Below are 23987 nucleotides of genomic sequence, written 5' to 3'. Positions count from 1 at the left end.
AGAAGCACCTGGCTCCTGCCTTCGGATAGGCAAGGTGCACCATTGGAGGGTGAACCAACGGCAAAGGAAGATCTTTCTCTCTGTCTCTCTCACTGTCCACTCTGCCTGTAAAAAAACAACAACAACAACAACAACAACAACAGCAAAAAAAAAAAAAAACGAGGAGATAGTGTTCTGGTGCAATGGGTTAGGTTGCTGCATATGATGTCAGCATCCCATATGAATGTGGGTTGGTGTCCTGGTCACTATACTTCAGATCCAGCACCCTAATAATGGGCCTGGGAAAGTAGCAGAGGGTGGCCCAAGTGTTTGGGCACCAGCACACATATGAGAAACTAAGATGGAGTTCCAGGCTCCTGGTTTTGTCCTGGCTCATCTCCAGCAGTTGTGGCCTTTTGGAGAGTGAACCAGTTGATGGAAAATTCTTGCTCTCTTTCTCTCTCCCTCTCTCTCTCACTTACAAGTAAATAAATAAATAAACATTTAAAAATAAAAAGAAATGAAATCAGTATATTGAAGATATATCTTCACTCCCATGTCCATTGCAATGTTATTCATAATGGCCAAGATATGGACTCAACCTTCGTGTCCATTGACTGAAAAGCAATGTGTTATAAAAACACAACAGAATACTATATATCCCTAAAATTTTGACAACAGTGATGGATCTGGAGGATATCATGTTAAAGGAAATAAGCCAAGGATGGCATTGTGGCAAAGCATGTTGGGCTGCATTACTTTAAATTAAAACATGGTAGAAAATCTATATAATCTTGGATTTGGTGTGAGATTTAAATACAATACCAATAATACAACCTGTGGGATAAAAATTAAACAATTGGATATAATTAAAATTATGATACCTTTTAAAAATGTCTATAAAAATTACTACTAAGAGAAGGAAATGCAAGACACAGACAAGAAGAAAATATTTACAGAACATATCTGTTCTTGTATCTTGTATCTCAGATAGACATAGGATTCTTTTTTTTTTTTTTTTTTTTTTGACAGGCAGAGTTAGAGAGAGAGAGAAATGTCATCCTTTTTCTGTTGTTTCACCCCCCCCCCCCCCCGGCTCAAATGGCCACTACAGCAGGTGCGCTGCGGCCAGCGCACTGCGCAGATCCGAAGCCAAGAGCCAGGTGCTTCTCCTGGTCTCCCATGGGGTGCAGGGCCCAAGCACTTGGGCCATCCTCCACTGCACTCCCTGGCCACAGCAGAGAGCTGGACTGGAAGAGGAGCAACCGGGACAGAACCGGCGCCCCAACCGGGACTAGAACTCGGGGTGCCGGTGCCACAGGCAGAGGATTAACCTAGTGAGCCACGGCTCTGGCCAGTACTCTTGAAACTCTATAAGAAAAAAAAAATTTTAAATGAGCAAAATATCACCACGTCACCAAAGAACACATATAAGTTGCAAATGATAGGAGAAAAAAATGAAGATGTTCAACATCATTTGAGCATACTATACACCTATTAGAATGGCAAAAATCCAAATCCACAAACTTGACAACTGCATCTACTGGTGAAGACAGGAACAAGAATGAAAATGCCATAGGCACTTTGCAAAATGGCTTGGCAGATTTTTACAAACTAAACAGTCTTAGTAAATGGCTGAGTAATTTTATGCCTAGGTATTTATCCAACTTATTTCAAATTTACTTCCACATAAGAACTGGCACACAAATATTTGTAACAGCTTTGATCATAATCATAAAACCAAGAAACAACAAGGCTGTCCAGGCAAGAGAGAATCAGTAAATAAACTATTGTGCATTCCTACAACAAAATAGTATTTTGAGATAAAAAGTGATGAACTAATGAGAAAACGTGGATGATTCTCAAGTTCATATTGCACAAAAAATAAACCAGACTGAGAAAGCTGCATGCCTCATGATTCCAATTATCTGACATTCTACAATGAGTAAAACTATAGAGACCATGAAGAGATCAGTGATTGCCAGGAATACAGTGGTGAGGTGAAAAAAAGGGCTAAGCACTTTAACCACTAAGGATTTGTATGGTAGGAAATCTATGCTGTATGCCACTGCAATAGGGAGAAAAAGACATTTAACATTTGTCAAATTCCATAGAACTTTACAGCACAAAAGAGTAAATCTTGGGGCCAGCACTGTGGCATAGCAGCTTAAAGCCCTGGCCTGAAGTGCTGGCTTCCCATATGGGCGCCAGTTCATATCCTGGCTACTCCTCTTCCAGTCCAGCTCTCTGCTGTGGCCTGGGAAAGCAGTGGCGGATGGCCCAAGTCCTTGGGCCCCTGCACCCATGTGGGAGACCCAGAGGAAGATCCTGGCTCCTGGTCCCGGCTTCAGATCAGCACAGCTCTGGCTGTTGCAGACATCTGGGGAGTGAACCAGCAGATGGAAGACCTCTCTGTCTCTACCTCTCTCTATAATTCTGTCTTTCAAATAAATAAAATAAATCTTAAAAAAAGAGTAAATCTTAAATATATGCTAATTTTCACAAGTCATTGAGGAATCTCAGAATGGAGTACACAGTATGACCCCAAAAATTTCATTTTATATATATAGTATATACAATGAAATATATATATATATGAAACAACATCATTGAAATGGGGAGTGGAATATTGATAATATTGATAAAAAACATGTTGACAGAAGAACTTGAAAAATAAATAGAGTCTAAAACAAAAGTCAAAATGAGCTTTACATAGGTACTACAATCTAGTTGATATATTTTCTCAGATGTGTGTGAGTTAGTGATTCTAAAACCACTGTACAGAGTATTGTATTGAACACTTAAGTATATGGATGGCAGGCATGGGAACCAATTTTTCATGGTTGGGGAGGGGTATTACAGAGAAGCAATGGAAGATGAAAATAATGAGCTATGTAGTAATACAGAAATACTTTATAATTCTAAATATGCTAAGATACACATATAACTCCTTGCTCTGTAAACAAAGAAGTCCTAGTAGCAATGACATCCCAGTATTAATGAACACATTGATAATAATACTTAGAACTTGGTCTCTAACACCATTCACCAGTAAAAAGAATGAAGATTCCTTAGAGAAATGGCTGATTCTAGGATTGGGGCACAAAATATACATGATGAATCTGGAATACATTATAGTGACAGAAGCTAAGGAAGTGATAAATACACACCCATGCACACACACATACACACACAATCACTGAGTTATGTCAGAGGGACACAGGACTTAAGAATAAAGACCTCCCAGTAACCAGAGCTAGAACAATTTGAACATCATAATAAGGTAGCAATGGTTTATAATCCAAAATATAAATTAAATATCTATGAATCATACATTTGTAAATGACTAAGTAAGTAGCAATTAGGGAGATGGATATCACTTTTATAATCCTCTTATGCAGAAGAATTTCAATATGCTTTAAGTTTTCACCTTGAAAGTAGAATATAACTTCCCACTCAAGTACTGTCTGTACCTAAATAATTTCCCCAAAACAAATGTAGAGAGAAAAAATAATAACTTCCCTTACATTGCAAACACTACATCAGCTGATGGTGAATATTAACATCAACCATAATAAGTTAAAAGTATGTGTCCTAAATTTGAAGTGAAATTGTGGTATTTTCTCCATAGTCTTCCACCTACAATCCAAAACCCCAGTCTAGTTATGAGAGAATCATCTGACAACTATAAATTGCTGGACATTGCAAAAAATATCTACACAATAGTGCTCAGGTTGTTGGTCATCATCAACCAGTAATATCTGATAAACTGTTATAAGCAAAAGACCCTAAGAAAATATGACTACTACATGTAATTTGGTCTGCTCGATCAGATCCTAAAATAGAGAAAGGACATTTGGGAAAAAACTGAAAAAAATTGAATAATGTATGGACTTCAGGGAGGAAGGAAATATCATTATATTCTTAGAATTATATCTATGAGCTATATTGAATCTGTCCTCTTTGTACTGATATAACATTAACATTTGAAAATAAAGGGAAAATGATAATAAATCAATATCAGTTAATTAATTGTGACAAATATGTTATACTAATGTAAAATTTTAAAAAGAGGGAAACAGAGTATGGCACAAATGAGAAGCCACTGTATTATCTTCACCATAACTTTAAACCTAAAGCTGTTCTAAATTTAAAAGTTCATCTAAGAATGGGAACATTGAAATATGAGAGGAGGATTTCATATGAAAACAATTGGCTTTTTCAGAGCAGTTTCTGAATCTAGATATAAACTAGTGTACGGTAACTGTTCAGGCACTGACTCAAAGTGAAAAGGCGTAACAACAAAAATAACATCCAGAAATACAACCCAGTCACACACCCCTCCATTTACAAAGGTTTGACCCAAATGGTAGTAAGATATTTGAAGAACTCTAGGGAAGACCAGATGACTAACAATGATGTTACACATAATTCTAACAGCACATGGATAACACACTGTTGTTTACAATAGCCTTGGTCTGGTGACCTATTTTTTTATAAATAAAGTTTTATGGGAACACAAACATCTTCATCTTGTCGCAAACCTCTTTTCTATGGCTGCTTTTACTTTCTAATGGCAGAGTTGAGTAGTGGTAACAAAATGTAGCTTTCAAAGCCTAAAATATTTATTATCTGACTCTTCACAGAAGAAATATTGCCAACTCCAGTAGTAGTCATTACCAGTCTTTTAAGCCTTTAAATGTCATGAATCCACATTCCCATCTTCTCCACAAATCCTAAATAGAATGCTTATGTGCTATAAATTTTGATCCATATCCACTCTATCCAAGGTGCTGCCTAATATGCTATACTCTCCAGCATGTTCTATGCATTTTCCAAAGGGAAAGCAAACATTGCTTTCAAATAAACAATGATTGGTCCCCGAGGACAGCAATAAAGAGTGAATAACCAGATAGAGAGCGAAGCATACAATATTAGTGAATGCAACCTTACCTGCAGCACATTGTTTTAATCCATTTCTCACCTCTCATCCTGGACCTCATCTCCTATCAGTGGTGGAAAGTGATATTAATGCTACAAGACTTTGGTCTCACACTCACAGAAAGAGTAAGTTGTTGATTCCTTGTTTCCAGCTTTCCTGATGGAAAACTGCTTCTTTCTTCTTTCCTTTTTTCCTGTCTTCCGTCTTCCATTCTTTCCTTCCATTATTTTGTTATTCCTCTTCTCTATTCAAGGTTCTTGTAAAAATTTGTGTTCATTCATCATTTGAAAATGTACTGCATATTAGAATGATGTCCAGGGCCAATAAGTCACAACTCTGAAAGGAATTCTTGTTTTAGAAGTCTTAGAACTCCAAAAACATTATGACTGATCAAGTACCATAATAAAAGTATAAATAGGACATCATTATGGAAGATTATTAGAAGAATTGATGTTTGTGTAACAAACATTTTCTTATTACTTATTCATACCAGAACTAGATAAAGAAGATATTTGGCCTTAAAGATTTGACTCAGAGACCTCTCACATATGAGAGGAAATAATCACAGAAAATATGAATATTCCTTACAGTTGTATAATACCTACCAGTTCACAAGTCACTTATAATCTAAAGACAAGCTTATAAAATATAAAAAATATATAACAGTCAAGAGAAGTGTACACAGTGTATGTGCATCCCTTCCACTGTTTTATTCACAAGTCTCTATTTCAGGATGATGTTTCCCACTAATTCTGGTCATCACTCACATTTATTCTAAGTTGGAGACTCAACAGTTGCACAAGATCAAGATCTGACATCCAGGTTGAAAAACGTGTGCAATCCTATCTGCACATCAACTTAAAAGTATGAAAGCTACTAAGCAATAGTGCTTGCTGCTTACGTAGATTCATGAAGAGAGAATGAGGAAGAAAGAGTGAGAATGAGTGAGTTCCATTATTCTGGGGCTCTCTGGAATCCCATTTTCATCAGACTGAGTTTGCCTCAAGGGTAGGAAAACACATTTCACCGAAGCTTTTCCTCCCCACACTTACCACAGTGTTAAGTACCATGGTGTTCAATCAATTGAATGAATTTTACTTTTTCGTAATAATCTATTCTCATTATCCCTTTTGGACATTCCCTGGTGACACCTGATATCCTTTGCAAAGGCTCTTACTGCTTGCCCTTGTATTTGTCAAGGCTAAGTCCTATGGCTAGAACATCCCTAAACTAGATACTACCTAAGTTCTTATGCTGGTTCCACTTATCATTTCTGAAGAAGGGGGATTGCTTTGTCAGGAAGTGTTGATGGATAATTTTTTCAACAATTTTTCTCTTTTCTCATTCTTCCTTTCATTGGAATTGTTCTTTCTACCTGTCATGAGAAAATACCATCTACCCCAGTATTCATATCTTTTGGACGGATCTCAGAGAAAAAGCTTTTTTATTTTTTTTCTTTTAGGACGCTATCCTCAACTTACTGTCATATTAGCTTTGCACTTACCCACACTCATAATTTTTTTTTTTACAGGCAGAGTGTACAGTGAAAGAGAGAGAGACAGAGAGAAAGGTCTTCCTTTTTCCGTTGGTTCACCCTCCAATGGCCAGTATGGCTGGAGCGCTGTGGCTGGCACACCACGCAGATCCGAAGCCAGGAGCCAGGTGCCTCTCCTGGTCTCCCATGCGGGTGCAGGGCCCAAGGACTTGGGCCATCCTCCACTGCCTTCCCGGGCCACAGCAGAGAACTGGACTAGAAGAGGAGCACCCGGGACAGAATCCGGCGCCCCAACTGGGACTAGAACCCAGGGTGCCAGCGCCGCAAGGCAGAGGATTAGCCTAGTGAGCTGCGGTGCCGGCCCCACACTCATAATTTTAATCATTCTTTCCTAAGCACACCTCACAATGTTTTGCTTTGCTTTTGTTAATTCTCTATTAAGGCAAATGTATAACCAATATAAACTTCCAACCCACTTATAATCAGATTTCTTTCTGGAAGCTTTTCATTCCTAGAGTGGGCTGGTATAAATGACTCTGGGTTAGATCTAAAATATCTATCACTGAATGAGATATAGGACCCCAAAATCTCTCTCCATGCTTAAAGGGCATTTTTGATTCATGCTAAAATGGTTTGAATTTGTTGATATAGGGTATCCCAGACTAAGCCAAGTATTTCAGTGATGAGTTATCTGTATAAAGAGAGGACTCTCAAATAGACCAAGCACGACTGACCCTGTTGTTGTGAAGCAGGGTTTCTGAGTCTCAGAAGCAAAGCAAACAATTCTCCAAAATATTGTATTTCCAAGAAAAGTATTATGGAAATATGAACACCACTTTTATATAAGCCCTTCCCCTATATCTCTGATTTAGGTATATCTCAGGTTAGTTCTCAACACTTTTCTTGGATCCTATCTACTCTTCACAATTATAAATGTCAAGATAACAAGCCTGTAGGTGTTCTATTGCACAGTAGGGAAATAATAGTTAACAATAACATACTGTATTTGTCTAAATAGCTAGAAGAAAAACTTCTGAATGTATATACTATAAAGAAACATTGAATATATGAAGCAATGAATACTAATTATCCTAATGTGATCATTAAAATCTATGCATGTATCAAAATATTACATTGTACCCAATTAAAATGTACAATTACTTTTTGTCACTAAAAATTAATTAAAAAAAATCTCTAGGTGACCCAGAAAGTCAATATTGGTTCAAAATTTTCTTATCTGAAGACGTCTTCAATTATCTCTATCTATCTCATTGTGTTGTTTGCAACATTACAAATTCTCTGAATTTTAGGACTTTATTTATAAAATCAGAAGCATTGTGCTCTCAAAGATTATTTAAAAACACAAAAATGCTGTGCAAGAAAAATATCACAATGATTGGCATGCTTTAGAGACTTAATAAATATTAATTGTATTGAAGAGAGTCAGTAAAGGGACAATTTTTTTCTTCACACACACACACACACGGATGAGAAAATGACAATTAACGTTCCCATCATACCACTGTTTATAAACAAATAAAGCCTCCATTTAACTCAGGGAAACATTCTTTTCTAAAAAATCTAATCCAGATCTAGAAGAGGACTAATTAGATTGATTTTGAATCATATTAAGATAGGAAGAACATACATTATAAACGAAACCTGCTTGGAATATGTTAAAATTTCTCAAGTTCTCTCATGTTCTTTCCCTTCCACTTGTCAAAGTTACAAATATCAAGACTCCAAAATATCTTGTGAAATGCAACATTTACTTTATTTCTGCTAAAAGTTGTTAAGTTGAAAATTTTCTTGCTTAAAAGCATGCTTAATTTTTCTGACCACAACTGAGTATCAGGGAACAAGCAAAAAGAGACCAGGATTCCTAAACTCTATATTGCAGTGTGTACACATTGAACTTACTTATTCTTTACTAACAAGGAATCCCTTGGATATTCACTTGAAATTATGTGCATTATCTTGTCACAATCATGATAACAACAGTTATTTGATATCTTAATTTATAAAATACATTTAGTATCAAATTAAAGTGTCAATTACTAGGAATATTCACATGAAAAGATATTAAGAAACTTAAAATGACAGTAAAATAAGTAATAGTTAACACAAAAATTGATCAAAAATTTTAGTATAACAAGTTAAAAGTTCAATGCCATCATCATTATCTGAGGAAGGAATTTGTTGTCTGCAAATACATCCTGGGTAATATCAACAATACAACAGAGTTAGAAGCTGTAGACTCTCTCTCTGCCTACACAGAATAAACAGTGACACGTGAATAAATTATCTCCAAGAGAAATGCAGAAATTAGCTGTGAGTCCCTTGCATACAAAATGATTGAGAAAATATCCACATTGAAAGCAGTACGGAAAAGTGAGACACACTCTTGTCATAAACTCCACCCCCAGCATAGGACCAGACACCTGGGAGGGAATGTCTGACTGCTAGCTTCCTCTTGAGAAGCCAAGAATATAGATTACACATCCAGTAGCACAACTGTCATGGCTGCTACACATGAGACTGGCTCCTAACTCACCTTCCTCTTACAGCTGATGGGGCTCAGTACTCACTAGCCTCCATGGACCACAGAGGATGCGAGAAAGGTTTTTAAACAGATGAACAATCACTCCCTTGTCCCTGCCCCATGGTTCATCACAGATTAAGCAGGCAATAAACCCCAACTCCTAGCTTCTCCCTGGAAAAGTTTAGAATGCACATCTAATGTGCTGACTTTTCCAGCTATTTCTGGACCCCCTGGCTTCTAAGTTTGCTGCCTCTGAGGGCTGTTAAGAGAAGCACTCACTAGTTCTCTGAAAATTGAATGGACAGGGATACTTTATGTAACCAGAGAGGATTGAATAGGCAGTTGGGATATTCCATGACTCCATCCTCCAATTCATTCTAGTGATAAAAGCAAATTCAGGCCCCCAATTTCTCCAGGTACTAACCAGAGACTGACTTCTAACTAGCCCATCTCTGAGAGCTTACAGGATCCATCATTTATGAGATCCATAGGGTAACAGAAAGGAAACCAATGATTTAAAAGAGCATGTGATCTGAAAGAGAATGCAAGCACTCATCAGCTCTACTCTTCCTGAATTGACACAAACAGGTGATAAACTCCATTTCCAAGCTTCTCCCTGAGGAAAGAAGGAAGTGGACAAGATATCTAGCATCCCTACATTCTGGCTGCTACTTGAGGGACTGGCTCATATCTTGCCTGTCTTGAGGCACTGACATGATTTGGTGTACCCCAGTCTCCTGGGAGCCACTAAGAATCAAGACAGTGGTTTGGACAGACATAAAGGTTTGAGAGGCTCCTAGAATCTCTAATTCAGCTGCTGATGAGGTTCATCTTCTATAAAAGATCTGTTTATAAAGATGAATAGATGGGACTGTTTTGTCTAATGTTCAGAACCAGAGAACCAGAAATTCTCTGGTTCTGAACATTAGACAAAACAGTCCCATCTACTCAGGATAAATATGCTCCAAATAAAAGATAAAAGATAAATCTCAGGAACAAATCCTAATAAAATCTTGTGTGATTTTCCTGAAAGGTAATTTTAAAAACTTGCATGAATATACTTACTGAGATCAGGTGAACAGTGCATTAAGAAGCAGAGAATTCAACAAAGATAGGAAATATTTTTAAAGTTGTTTTTATTTATTTGAAAGTCACAGTGAGAGAGAGAGAGAGAGAGAGAGAGAGAGAGAATGAGAATCTTGCATCTGTTAGGTAACTACCCAAATACCTGCAATAGCCAGTGCTGAACCAGGCCAAAGCCAGGAGCCACATGGGTGGCAAGAACCCAAGAACTTGGGTTATCATCTGCTGCCTTACAGGCACATTAGCAGGAAGCTGGATCAAAAGCAGAAGCATGACTTGATTACAGGCACTCCTATATGGGATGCAGTTTTTCTAAGTGGTGGTTTAACCCACTGTAACACAACACCTGCCCCATGGAAATATTTTTAAAGTATTAAAGAGAAAACAGAGCTGAAGACTACAATAACTTTATTTAAAACTCAATAGAGAGGTTCAGCAGCAGACTTGATACAGCAGAAGAAAGAATCAGCAAACTCAAAATCCTCCAGAAGAGCCAAAAGAAAGATATAATGGAAAAGCTTGAAGGCAGCAAAAGGAACTTATGAGACAAACTTAGGTAGATCAACACAAACATGATGCAAGCCACATTAGGAAAGAGAAAGTAAAAGGGGAAGAAGATTCACTCTAAGAAATAATGGCTAAAACTTCCTAAATCTGGGATGGAAACAGACATTCAGATTCAGGAAGCCTAAAGGACAAGAAATAAGATGAATCCAAAGACTGAGACTTCTTATAATCCAATTGTCAAAAATTAAACATGGAAATGGTGAAAGCAGCAACAGAAAAATTATCTATTACATTCAAAGAAATTCTGTAAAACTCACAGAGGATGTTTCATAAAAGAAAAAAGAAAAATTTTAGACCAGAGTTAGTTGAACGCTGTATTCAAAGTGCTGAAACCGTTAAGAGCAGGTGGTATTTATCCCTGGGACATAAAGTTGATTCAACTTAGGTCAGTCAATCATTGCAACATACCACATTAATAAAATGAAAGATAAAATCCTATGACTATCTTAATAGATGTAGATAAAACATTTCACAGATTTCAGCATTCATCATAATAAAAACTTATAAATAAATATATATATAGAAGGAACTTATCATAACACAGTAAAATCCATTGATGAAAAGCCCATAGCTGAGATAATCAGTGGGGCAAAACTAAAATATTTTTCTGTAAGGACAAGCATAAGACAAGGATGCAATCCTAACCACTTTTATTCAACACAGTATGGAAATAATAGTCAAATAATTTAGGTGAGAAAAAAAGCAGATACCCAAATAATAAAGAAAGAAGGAAAATTATCTCTGTTTGCAGATAATATAGTCACATATGTAGAAAACTTAAAAAACTTCATAAGACTTGAAATTAGTAAACAAATTCAGAATATAAAGCAGAATATAAAGCAAAAAAGGGATGGGCATTTGGTGCAGAAGTTAAGTAGCCGTTTGATAGGTCCACATATTTTCCCAGAGTGTCTGGGTTCAAGTTGCAGCCCCATGTCCAGCTATAAGTCCCTGCTAACACACATCCTCAGAAGCAGCAAATGATGCTTCCTGGGGTGCTTACCACCCATGTGAGAGACAAGCACTGAGTTCCAGGCTCCTGGTTTTGGCCGGGCTCAGCCCCAGCTGTTGCAGGCATACAGGGAGTAAATCAATAGATGCAATATCTCTCTATGCTTCTCTTTTTCTCTCTCTTTGTGTGAGAGAATGTTATCATATTTATGATAACATCAAAAGCCATAAACTACTTAGGAATAAATTTAATCAAATAGATGAAATACATGTTGATTAAACAACATAAAACAGTGATGAGAGGAATTAAAAATGACACAAATTAAAAGATATCCAGTGTAAATAGATTAGAAAAAATAATATTGCTAAAATGTCCATACTGCCTAAAGTGATCTGCAGGTTCAATGCAAAAGTTCCAGTGATATTTTTCACAGAAATGGAAAAAAGCCTAAAAATCATGCAGGACCACTAAAAACAACAAATACCTACAGTAATCTTGAGCAAGGGATCAAATCCTGGGATGGTGTTTGGCACAGTGGTTAACAATACCAGGGATTCCCACAAAGATTTATTGCCAGCTCCACTTTAGATTCCAGCTTTTTGCTAATGCACACCGTGGGAGGCAGTATGTGATGGCTCAAATACTAAAAACATTGAATTCTGGGATTCTGATTTTGGTCTGGCCCAGCAACAACTATTGCAGGCATTTGGTGAGTAAACCAGTAGATTAGGATCTGTCTTTCTGTGTCTTTCTTTGTCTCCTTGTATTTCAAATAAATATGTAAATAAAAATTTTAAGGAGATCAGAATAGATGTATCATATTTCTTAGTATATGTGCTTCCGCAGTGAGCAAATTGTGTCATATTTCTTGATTGCCAACTACCATGCAAAGTTATAGTCATCAATGCAGAGTGGCACTGGCATAAAAACATACACATAAACCAGTGAAAAAGAATAGTCTTGAAATAAGTCCATGTATAAATGACAAATCCATATTTCACAAAGGCACCAAGAATACACAGTAAGTACACCAATATTATAAGTCACAGTAATAGGTGTAAGTAAACACAAATATGTAAATGAATGAGACTGGGCAAACTGGATTATCGACAGGCAGAAGAAAAAATGGACCTATGTCATCTACCATACATAAAAGTATTAAAAGGGAACCTTGTACATTATCATGGAGAATATAAACTGGTACAGCCTTTATGAAGCCTCCTTTAAAAATTAAAAATTGAATCACCATATGATCCAGCTGTTCCATCAGGTGAGTATATAGCCCAAGGATACTAAGTCAGTATCTTGCAGGGTTGTCTTCAGTCCTGTGTTTTTTGCTGCATTATTCATAATAGCTAAAATATGGAATCATTCAGAGTATGTCCATGGATGAATGGATAAAGAAACTATATATACATGTAAAACATATATATTATAACATATATGACATGTTGTACTATATAACTTCAACCTTAAACAATAAATTATCCCATTTCTTTTTTTTTTTTTTTTTTTTTTTTTTTTTGACAGGCAGAGTTAGACAGTGAGAGAGAGAGAGACAGAGAGAAAGGTCTTCCTTCCGTTGGTTCACTCCCCTAATGGCTGCTACAGCCGGCACTACACCGATCCAAAGCCAGTAGCCAGGTGCTTTCTCCTGGTATCCCATGCAGGTACCTTCCCAGGCCACAGCAGAGAGCTGGACTGGAAGAGGAGCAACTGGGACTAGAACCTGGGGTGTTGGCGCCACAGGTGAAAGATGAGCCAAGTGAGCCGTGGTGCCGGCCAAATTATCCCATTTCTTTTTTGACAGTCAGAGAGGGCAGGGAGAGAGAGAGACAGAGAGAAAGGTCTTCCTTTTGCCGTTGGTTCACCCTCTAATGGCCGCCGCGGCCGGCGCGCGGAGGCTGGCGCACTGCACTGATCCGAAGGCAGGAGCCAGGTGCTTCTCCTGGTCTCCCATGGGGTGCAGGGCCCAAGCACTTGGGCCATCCTCCACTGCCTTCCCAAGCCACAGCAGAGAGCTGGACTGGAAGAGGAGCAACCGGGACTAGTACCTGGTGCCCATATGGGATGCCGGTGCCACAGGCGGAGGATTAACCTAGTGCACCACGGCGCCGGCCCAAATTGTCCCATTTCTTACAACACTGATGTATTTAGTAGTCGTTATGCTAGATAAAATAAACCAGATGCAGATAAACAACATATAATCTCACTTATGTGTGAGGGAATTTGGAACTACAGAACAAAACAGAATCAGAGTATATTATAAACAATGATTCTATGAACATCCTTTCAAAAATGTTTTTGTTAACTGCAAGACAAAGCATCCGTTGTATTAGTTACTAAAAATGGAATTGCAAATGATATGAGCTTTTAACTTTGATGTATATTGCTAGCTAGTGCTCTAGGAAAATTCGATCATCCGTGAAAAAAAAAATTTCAAATGTATCTTGCATTGATGAATACTCACCTCTGAAATATATTCCAATTGACAAATCATTCTACTAATTCCTAGAAACAAACTAGTATTGATTTAAGACCTAAAGTAATTGCAGTTTAGGCCACAGAATGAGCCAGGTCTAGATTTCTTTTTTAATCATTTTAATCAAGAATAAATGAAAAGCATATAATTAAAAATAACCATTCACTGATTCAAAGGATACACTATACCTATATCATACACTTGAGTATAAAATTATATGCCTAACTTCAAGATTATACAACATGCCATGATTGGATAGACTGTTTGCAATTATAATTCCCACCTCTATATTGGACCCTTTGCAATGTGACTGCAAGTCTCTTCCTATAAAAGGTAGAATTACATCTCGCCACCAAAAATGCAGTGTCCATGTTACTTGTTTTGACAAATAGAAAGCAACAGAGGTGACCGTGTGCCAGCTCTGCATCAGTCCATCAACTCACTCCTGGAAATTTGCTCAGTTACTACAGATAGAGCTAACCTGCTGAATGACAAAAGTACTTGGACTAGTGTTCCAGCCCTCTAAAGCAAAATCACAAATGCATGAGTAAATCAACCCAAGATCAAAAGGCCGCCTAGCTAGCTAGCAAGCTCAGCTTAAACTGCTAAAATACATAACAAAAATTCAACATATAGTAGTTATTTTAAGCAATTAAGTTTTCACATGTATTTTTATGCTAATACATTGAGCATATTTCTCACAAAATTTAATTAACAGGAAAAATAAGAAGAGCTCCTAAATCTAGAAGAATAGGATTTTTTTCCTGTAAGATATAGCTTTTAGTTTGAATCTGAAAGGAGGACCTAAAATCTAATACATGACGTTTACAGAGGAAAATTCCAAGCAGACAGAGGAACTGTCTCAGTTATCAACTTTTAGAGGAATGTTTATAGGCATTGTTAAAAAAAATGAACACTAATACACAACAAGATTGACGTGTTTGTATCATAGAGTATTGTCAGAATTAAACAACTCAAGACAGGTAACACACCTAACACTAGTTTTAGATGCCAACTCAAGAGTCTGATTTGCTCTGCTAACCTTTCCGATTGTTTCTGTGTCATACATATGCACGTGACACATGGAAATGTGCAGGAAACAGCCAAGGCAGGAAAAGAAAATTGCTGGGAGAGGCAGAAGCATCAGTGCACTTGGGTTTATTTAGGCTACGCCCCTAAACAGTAGTTTGTAGCTGACCGAGAATTTCACATTTTTTCATTCACTGTCTACAACCAGCTGAATAATTTCACACATACTTATTGTCTGACTTCTGTGTTTCAGGCATTGTGTAAGATAATGTTTAAGTAATGTAGGAGCAACTACAGATAGTACATTCATGCACCCTGAAAATCTTGCTTCTAACGAAGATTCCATCTCCAGTTTACCAACAGGAAGTTTAAATAAAATATTCAGGCTCATTCCAGCAAGTGTGTCTAAACTTTGTGAATTAATATTATCCCAGTCTGAAATTATTTTCCTACTGCTATCATTTTTCAAATATACCAAATAAGCATATTAGCATTTATTTTGACATTCTAACTTTTAATATAAAAAGTAGTAAAACAAATCCTTTGAAAAATCTATCTTTTCTTAGCCCCTTTGTTTTATAAAGTGAATCAGAAAGCTATATTTGAAAGTAACCTATCATAAACATTAATCAAGATAGTGATTCGACACAGAATTAAGTAGATTTGTTTTCATTTCCCAAGTTTTCCTTTGCATATTTTGTGTGTGCAAGTTATTCCTTACCTTTTTGATATATTGTTTGAAAATTTGCTTTTTTATTTTCATCATTAATTTTGAAAACCCCTGCATTGTTAACATCTTAAGTTGGGTTATGGTAGAGAAACATTCCAACAGGAAGTTTAGCTGCATTTCTGACCTATTATACAAGTAATTTTCTCATTCACTGATTTGTTTATTGAAAATATTGTTTGCAATGGTATGAACTAACCAAAAAGTCTAAGTAACTTCTAACAATCCTAGTGGGTAATGGTAAATGCATGAAATTACAAAGTATGCCAATAACTTTATATTGTAAAACATAGATCCAAATTTTCTACAGAACGACCAAGCTTGAAACAAAAGGAATTTTTTTTCCTTTTACAGCAACATGTACACATTGTTAAGAGAGAAAATATCCTATTTGTTTAGCAAGTAGTAGAAAGAACTGCATGTTTTTGTCAAGGATTCTCCTTTTATTTGTAAATGCCCATTATTCAATTTCACTAGTTTGTTTTAGCATGCAGCATTTCAGTGCACTAAGACCGTTATGTTAATATAATAGATGTCTATCAAACCATCAAACATTTATTACAATTAACTAGAGTGTTTTTAAAATAAGATTAAATTATGATTTATTTTGAATTTTGGTTCAATAAGCCAAAGTTCTTTTTTCAAAGATTGAAAATTGACTGATCATGGTAAATAATGATTACAAAATAGATTTTTTAGAAGAGTATGCTCAGGAAAAATGTGATATTTTGTATGCTATCTTTTAAGTTGGAGCCAGTTCTTCTCATGAAGTGAATTAGGTATTTGCTACATTCATAGTGTAAAGATATCTGTATTAAGCAGAGGCAGAAAAAAAAATCTCATTTTCAAAAGCTTATCAACACTTAGCAAAGGTTCTAAAATCACCTGGTAATCTTTGATAAATTTGTAATAATATATTTTATTAATATTTAGTGTCTGCAGTGAAGAAGATTGCAATCTTTAATTTTTTGATTTCAAGCAGAAAGTTCAAAACAGTAAGACTTCTATGAAATACTTTAATATCCAGGTAGATCAAAGTTTATCTCTTAAGTGTAAAATTCCCTAAAGTGCACTCATATAACACATGTCAATTTGATTTATAATCTTTTGACTTTTATCATGAATGTTTACCATAGTTTAAACAGATATTAAATGTGAGTATATTAAAATCACACAATAAAAAAGGGTATTCCCTATTTCAGGTTTACTTGAGCTCTACTGACCATAAATAATACATTATTCTAAAATTATGGGGATTAAAATTATGTGGTATTTTAAAAAATTCACTAACTTTTGAACCAAGTTTGCTCAGAAAGTCCTGACATACAACTTACCACATGTGGACATGGGCAACTCATTTGATATCTACCTTCATCTAACTTTCCAAAATATAAAATGGAATAATCAAAATAATTCCTACCTGTCATCTGGTTGTCCATTGCTTTATTATATTGAGTATTTTTCTCAGCTCCTCTGGCACTTGGTACATGTTGAATGACTATTAGGTCAATCTCCAAACGGGAAGATCCACCATTTGACCTAAAACACATATTTTTAAAATTTGTAATTAGATTCCTTATATTTTAAAATAACTATTCCAACGAAAAGAGTATATAAGAAATTCTGATAGCCAAATAATGACTTCCCAATGCTGTCCGTGTCTCAAATGCATGAACCTGTGTACAGATTATCTTACACAGTGAAATGGAGTTTTCAGATGTGTTATAGTTAAGAGCCTTTTATTTCAGACCTATTTTTCAGACTATACAAATAATAAAATGAAAATTGTGCTTCTGACATTGATTTCCAAAGTGGATGAACCAGCCAGGTAACATTTCTCTCCGTTAAATTTTTACATTTTCTGACTTCTTTTCTAATAAAATCATTTTGTTGGAAGATATTGGTATTTTTAAATTCCCCTGCAAAGTAAATCTGGTCTTGATGGTACTGAATATATAATTATTCAAGATACTTTTTTTTTTAACAAATCAGCAGAATAATTACCCCCTCCCAAAACCTGCCCAAGCCCTAAAACCTGGTAACATGTTACCTAACATGGCAAAGAAGAATCCCACAGCAGAACATACTGATGTTGTTAATCAGTGAACTTTAAAGTAGGGATATTGCCTAGTATGATCATGGGCACCCAATGTAATTACAAGGATCTTTTAAAAGTGGAGGGAGGAGCCAGAAGACAGAGTCAGAGTGATGTGATGTCCACTGCTGCACTTAGGACAGAAGGGAGGACTAAAGTCAGGGTGGCTGCCTCTAGGACTGAAAAACCAGGGAATGATCTTCTCCCGAAGTGTGCAGAAGGAAACAGGCTGGCTACTCCCTCGCCTTCAGGACAGTGAAACTTGTTTTTGCCTTCTCACCTCTGCAACTATAAAATACTTTTCTTTTGTTTTAAGCCCGGTACTCTGTGACCATTTGCTATCAGCAACAGAAAACTAATACAGACTTTCAGTTATCCTTTATGCTGAAGAGATCTCTTAATTTACCCTTCTTTTGTTCCAATGTATTTCTTGTATCTTTATTTTCTACAAGAAATAAACTCAAGTTTTTGTGTTTATTTGTAATAATTTGACATTCAGTATAATCCAACTCTTGGTCTCAGCCAGACTCTACAATATGATGCCTCAATGTTTCTAAATTCAGGGCTACAAGAGTTCCACACACATGAGGGTGTCATTGGACTGCATTGGCTTTTCTTTTGTTCACAAGATGGAAGTATCTACATAGGATTCTGTTGTTACTGTCACAAGGAGAGAGGAGAGAGGAGACAGGAGAGAGGAGAGAGAAGAGAGGAGAGAGAGAGAGAGAGATAAAGAACAAATTCCTATAAAATATCTTATAAAGGGCATCCCATATAACTGAAAAACCTAATAAAAAATCTCACATTAATCAAAGTTGTATTTAGTCCTTTGAATAATATACTCAGAAGTAGATCTCTATCCTTTATTTGTGCTTTTCTAGTCATTTTATTCTCAGTCAAACTCTGTTTTTAAAGTGAGACTAAGCTTGCATTGTACAATTTTAGCAAATTAGTAGAAATAGTCCTTTCTGAACAGTTCTACCTTTTTTTAAATATTTATTTATTTATTTGAAAGTCAGAGTTACAAAGAGAGAGGAGAGGCAGAGAGAGAGAGAGGTCTTCCATCTGATGGTTCACTCCCCAGTTGGCCGCAATGGCCGGAGCTGCACTGATCCAAAACCAGGAGCCAAGAGCTTCTTTCGGGTCTCCCATGTGGGTACAGGGGCCCAAGGACCTGGGCCATCCCCCACTGCCCTCCTAGTCCACAGTAGAGTGCTGGATCAGAAGTGGAGCAGCCAGGTCTCGAACCAGCGCCCATACGGGATATCGGTGCTTCAGGCCAGGGCGTTAACCTGCTGCGCCACAGCACCGACCACTTTCTGAACAGTTCTAACAAATTTATCAAAGGGGCTCTCATTTGGGCTGGGTTCCCCAGAAAGCTTAGCTTAAAGCAGAGGTTCCGGTGCTAATACTTTCTTTTAAATGTTCACACTAGTATAAGGAAGGTAAAGGGGAAAGATTAAGGAAAACTGTGTGTCTCACCTGCTACGCGAAGCTATACCACACTGTTCTGAACATGCTGCAAATGATGCAGTACCATATGTACTGTGATGCAGTACATAGTGGTGCAGTACTCTATGCTGGCATGTTCACTAGGCACATTAGACTTTCCGGGAAGAACGTATCAAGCTCAGAACAAGAAAAAGAAAGGAAATAAAATTTGCAGGCTGTGGTTGTACATCCATCCTTGAGCCAGAGATAGGTGGGTATTGTCCGCATGAAAAACATGTGGATTCAGACCATGTGCACTGTTATTGTGACACCAGGGGTAAAGTATGCTGGACAAGCTAATTGAATTTCCCTCAGTCATCAATTATATCTTAAAAGTCCTTCAAGATTCAATCCCAAAACTTCCAGCCCTTAACCTACTTGACTTCTCTTGTCAATTCTGGTTCCCCCTTAACATCTGTAGTACCGAATCTCTTACAAATTACTTATCATATGCTGTTTATTTTGCCTTACCTTACAATATCTTATAAACTTATAAAAGTTCTTCAAATGTGATATAAAATTAGTTGAAAAGCCATACATACAGATGTGCATACAGAAAGCATTAACTTATATGTATTTCTTTTTTTTATTTTTAAAGCTATATTTATTTATTTATTTTAACTTTTATTTAATGAATATAAATTTCTGAAGTACAGCTTATGGATTACAATGGCCTCCCACCCATAACGTCCCTCCCACCTGCAACCCTCCCCTTTCCCACTCTCTCTCCCCTTCCATTCACATCATGATTCATTTTTGATTTTCTTTATATACAGAAGATCAGTTTAGCATACATTAATATTTCAACAGTTTGCTCCCACACAGAAACATAAAGTGAAAAATACAGTTTGAGTACTAGTTATAGCATTAAATCTCAATGTACAGCACACTAAGGACAGAGATCCTACATGAGGAGTAAGTGCACAGTGACTCCTGTTGTTGACTTAACAAATTGACACTCTTGTTTATGGCATCAGTAATCACCCTAGGCTCTTGTCATGAGCTGCCAAGGCTATGGAAGCCCCCTGAGTTCACTGACTCTGATCATATTTAGACAAGGCCATGGTCAAAGTGGAAGTTCTCTCCTCCCTTCAGAGAAAGGTACCTCCTTCTTTGATGACCCGTTCTTTCCACTGGGATCTCACTCGCAGAGATCTTTCATTTAGGGTGTTTTTTTTTTTTTTTTTTTTTTTTTTTTTTTTTTTTTTTTTTTTGCCAGAGTGTCTTGGCTTTCCATGCCTGAAATACTCTTATGGGCATTTCAGCCGGATCCACATGCCTTAAGGGCTGATTCTGAGGCCAGAGTGCTATTTAGGACATCTGCCATTCTACGGGTCTGCTGTGTATCTCGCTTCCCATGTTGGACCATTCTCTCCCTTTTTATTCTATCAGCTAGTATTTGCAGACACTAGTCTTGTTTATGTGATCCCTTTGGTTCTTAGTCCTATCATTATGATCAATTGTGAACATAAATTGATCACTGGGACTAGTGAGATGGCATTGGAACATGCCACCTTGATGGGATTGAATTGGAATCCCCTGGTATGTTTCTAACTCTACCATTTGAGGTAAGTCAGCTTGAGCATGTTCCGAATTACACATCTCTTCCCTCTCTTATTCCCACTCTTATATTTAACAGTGATCACTTTTCAGTTAAGTTTCAGCACTTAAGAATAATTGTGTATTGATTACAGTATTCAACCAAAAGCATTAAGTAGAACAAACTAAGAGGGATAACATATTAAGTTGCTCATCAACAGTCAGGGTGAGGGCTGATCAAGTCATCGTTTCTCCTAGTGTTCATATATGTATTTCTAAAAAAAAATTAACTCCACTGTACATCAGACACTTTTGCAAGAGCACAAGAATATTTGACTGTTACAAGATTCTTACCTTAAAACTTTGTTTAAATAGATAATTATAATTTGTTTCATTCAGCTGTAATAAAATTATAAACAGTACATAACTATATGAAGCATTATCAGGAAACAAAGTCCAACCCAAGAAACAACAGGTAGAGAGATTAAATGCACATGTGTGAGCAGGATTAAGACACACTGAGGTACACAGAGACTAGAAAGAGTAGAAGTACACTACTATCCCTAAGATGAAAGAATAAGACAAAGGTTAAGACAAATAGGAAGACACAGATGGAGGAGAAGGAGAAAGATAAAAAGAAGAAATGTAGTTACTGGAATCACGGTATGAATGGGAACCATGGAGGAAAGACTGTCTAACAGAAAAGGAATAATGGAAGAACCAGGACACTCCAAAAATAAAATTTAAAACAGGTAGAGAGCAGGAAAGAAACCACAGATCCCTCTCTCTCTTCCATTTGTAATTTCTTCTGGTGCCTCCCACAGAGTTAGCCCAAATAGATGCCTGTAGTAGGGGTATGAAAACAGCACTTGGAAACATCCTCCTGGGAAGTGGGGAGGGAAAGAAGAGATGGGGCATGGGGCCAGAGTGTGGCACAGTGGGTTAAGCCATGATCTGTGACAAAAACATCCTATCTGAGTGCTGGTTCAAGTCCCAGTTTCTCCACTTCCAATTCAGTTCCCTTCTAATGTACCCAGGAAAGCAGCGGAAGATGGACCAAGTACTTGGACCCCTGCACCCATGTGGAAGACCGATATGGAATTCCTGGTTCGACTTTGACCTGGACCAGCCCTAACCATTGCTGCCATATGGATGCAAGATCTCTCTCACTGTGTGTGTGTGCGTGTGTGTGTCTTTCTGTCTGTCTCTGTAACTCTCTGCCTTTCAAATAAATAAATAAATCTATAAAAAGAAAAAAACTGGGCAGAATAGAGAGGACCCATATCAACTGTGGGAAAACATCCGTGTTTAGATATATTTTAATAGAAGGGAAGGGAGATCTTCAGGGAGGAGGTAAAATGGGAAGACAGCAAAGGCAGTTCAAGTAGAGTCGATTGCAGAAAAAGAAACTTGTAATGGCAAGATCAGTGTGCCTGTAGGAAGCAGATATTGGCTAGAGGAATCTGTCAAAGTAGCTATAACCCATATCATGTTACCTCTATTTTTTAGATAGTGTGGGCAGAGATTCCTTCAAAATTATTGGGTGAATGAAGAACCCAATGAATGGCAGAAAAGATTTGCAAACTACTTATCCAACAAAGCATTAATGTCCAGAATATATCAGAAACACACACAAAAAACAACAACAGCAAAAAAAGACTAATACAGTTTAGAAACAAAGGACCTGAATAGATGCTTCCCAAAAGAATACCAATAGCCAACAAATACACACACACACACACACACACACACAGGAAAATGTAAATCAAAACCACAATGAGATATCACTTCACCTTTGTTGGCTATATCAAGGCCACACAATCTTGACTGTACAGTAGTGGAAGAGGGGTCAGAAACTCCCTGAGTTAAGATGAGTGTTTAATTATTTTACCCTGGGAGAAAGTCATAGAATCTCTGCTTCTATTCAGTGAAGTGTCCCATTTCTGTCTCAGATTCCCTTTGAACTGTGTTCTTCATACCAGACAAAATTTAAAATGCACCTCCTATATTTAAATTCAGTTTTGACCATTTGTATTAGCATACATTGAGAATTTTATGCAAATAGCAGTAGAGATTTGATTTAAAATTTTGCCCAACTGTATATGATAGCATTAGTTGTGTACCTCACCTTCAACAAAGATATCTACATACTAATCCCTAGAACCAGTGACTATGTTACCATAGTGATCAAATGCATTTTGCAGTTAAGTTTAGATTAAATGTTTTTATTTTATTTTATTTAACGTATACAAATTTCATGTATCTCATATACACAGATTTGGGAATATAGTGATACTTTCCACCTACACTCCCTCCAGCCCATGCTTCCATCCTTCCTCCCTCTTCCTCTCTATTCACTCTCTTAATTTTTACAATGATCTACTTTCAGTTTACTTTATACTCATAAGATTAACCCCACACTAAATAGAGAGTTCAACAAACAGTAAGAAGAAAAAAAAAAAAACACTTTTCCTCAGCAGTAGACACAAGGGCTGTTAATCATCAAATCTCAAAATATCAATTTCACTCTATACATTACATTTTGATACTCTATTAGAACAGATCAGGGAAAACATGTTATTTGTCTTTTGGGGACTGGTTCATTTCACTAAGTGTAATGGTTTTCCGTTGCTTGCATTTTGTTGCAAAAGACAGGATTTCTTTTCTTTTTTTTAGAAAACTTTTATTTAATAAATATAAATTTCAAAAGTACAACTTTTGGATTATAGTGGCTTTTCCCCCCATAACCTCCCTCCCACCCACAAACCATTCATCTCCCACTCCCTCTCCCATCCCATTCTTCATCAAGATTCATTCTCAATTATCTTTATATACAGAAGATCAACTTAGTATATACTAAGTAAAGATTTCAACAGTTTGCACCCACACAGATACACAAAGTATAAAGTACTGTTTGAGTAGTAGTTTTACCATTAATTGGCATAGTACAACACATTAAGGACAGAGATCCTACATGGAGAGCAAGTGCACAGTGACTCCAGTTGTTGATTTAACAATTGACACTCTAATTTATGACATCAGTAACCACCCGAGGCTCTTGTCA

General features: G+C 36.8%; 1 long non-coding RNA gene across 1 annotated transcript in view; it reads right to left on the bottom strand.

The window, feature by feature from the left end:
• Positions 1–5042: 5042 nt before the first annotated feature.
• LOC103348475 (uncharacterized) overlaps positions 5043–23987 on the bottom strand; it is a 64034-nt gene continuing 45089 nt past the window's right edge. The window contains exons 2-3 of the long non-coding RNA XR_007919924.2: positions 17219–17337; positions 5043–5257 (exon numbers count right to left, since the gene is read on the bottom strand). This is a non-coding gene — a long non-coding RNA (uncharacterized lncRNA). The remainder of the gene's footprint in view (positions 5258–17218; positions 17338–23987) is intronic.

The sequence above is a fragment of the Oryctolagus cuniculus genome, chromosome 18 (assembly GCF_964237555.1).
Source record: "Oryctolagus cuniculus chromosome 18, mOryCun1.1, whole genome shotgun sequence".
NCBI lineage: Eukaryota > Metazoa > Chordata > Mammalia > Lagomorpha > Leporidae > Oryctolagus > Oryctolagus cuniculus.
The sequence above is the reverse complement of the archived record's forward strand: the minus strand, read 5'-3'. Positions and strand labels throughout refer to the sequence as shown.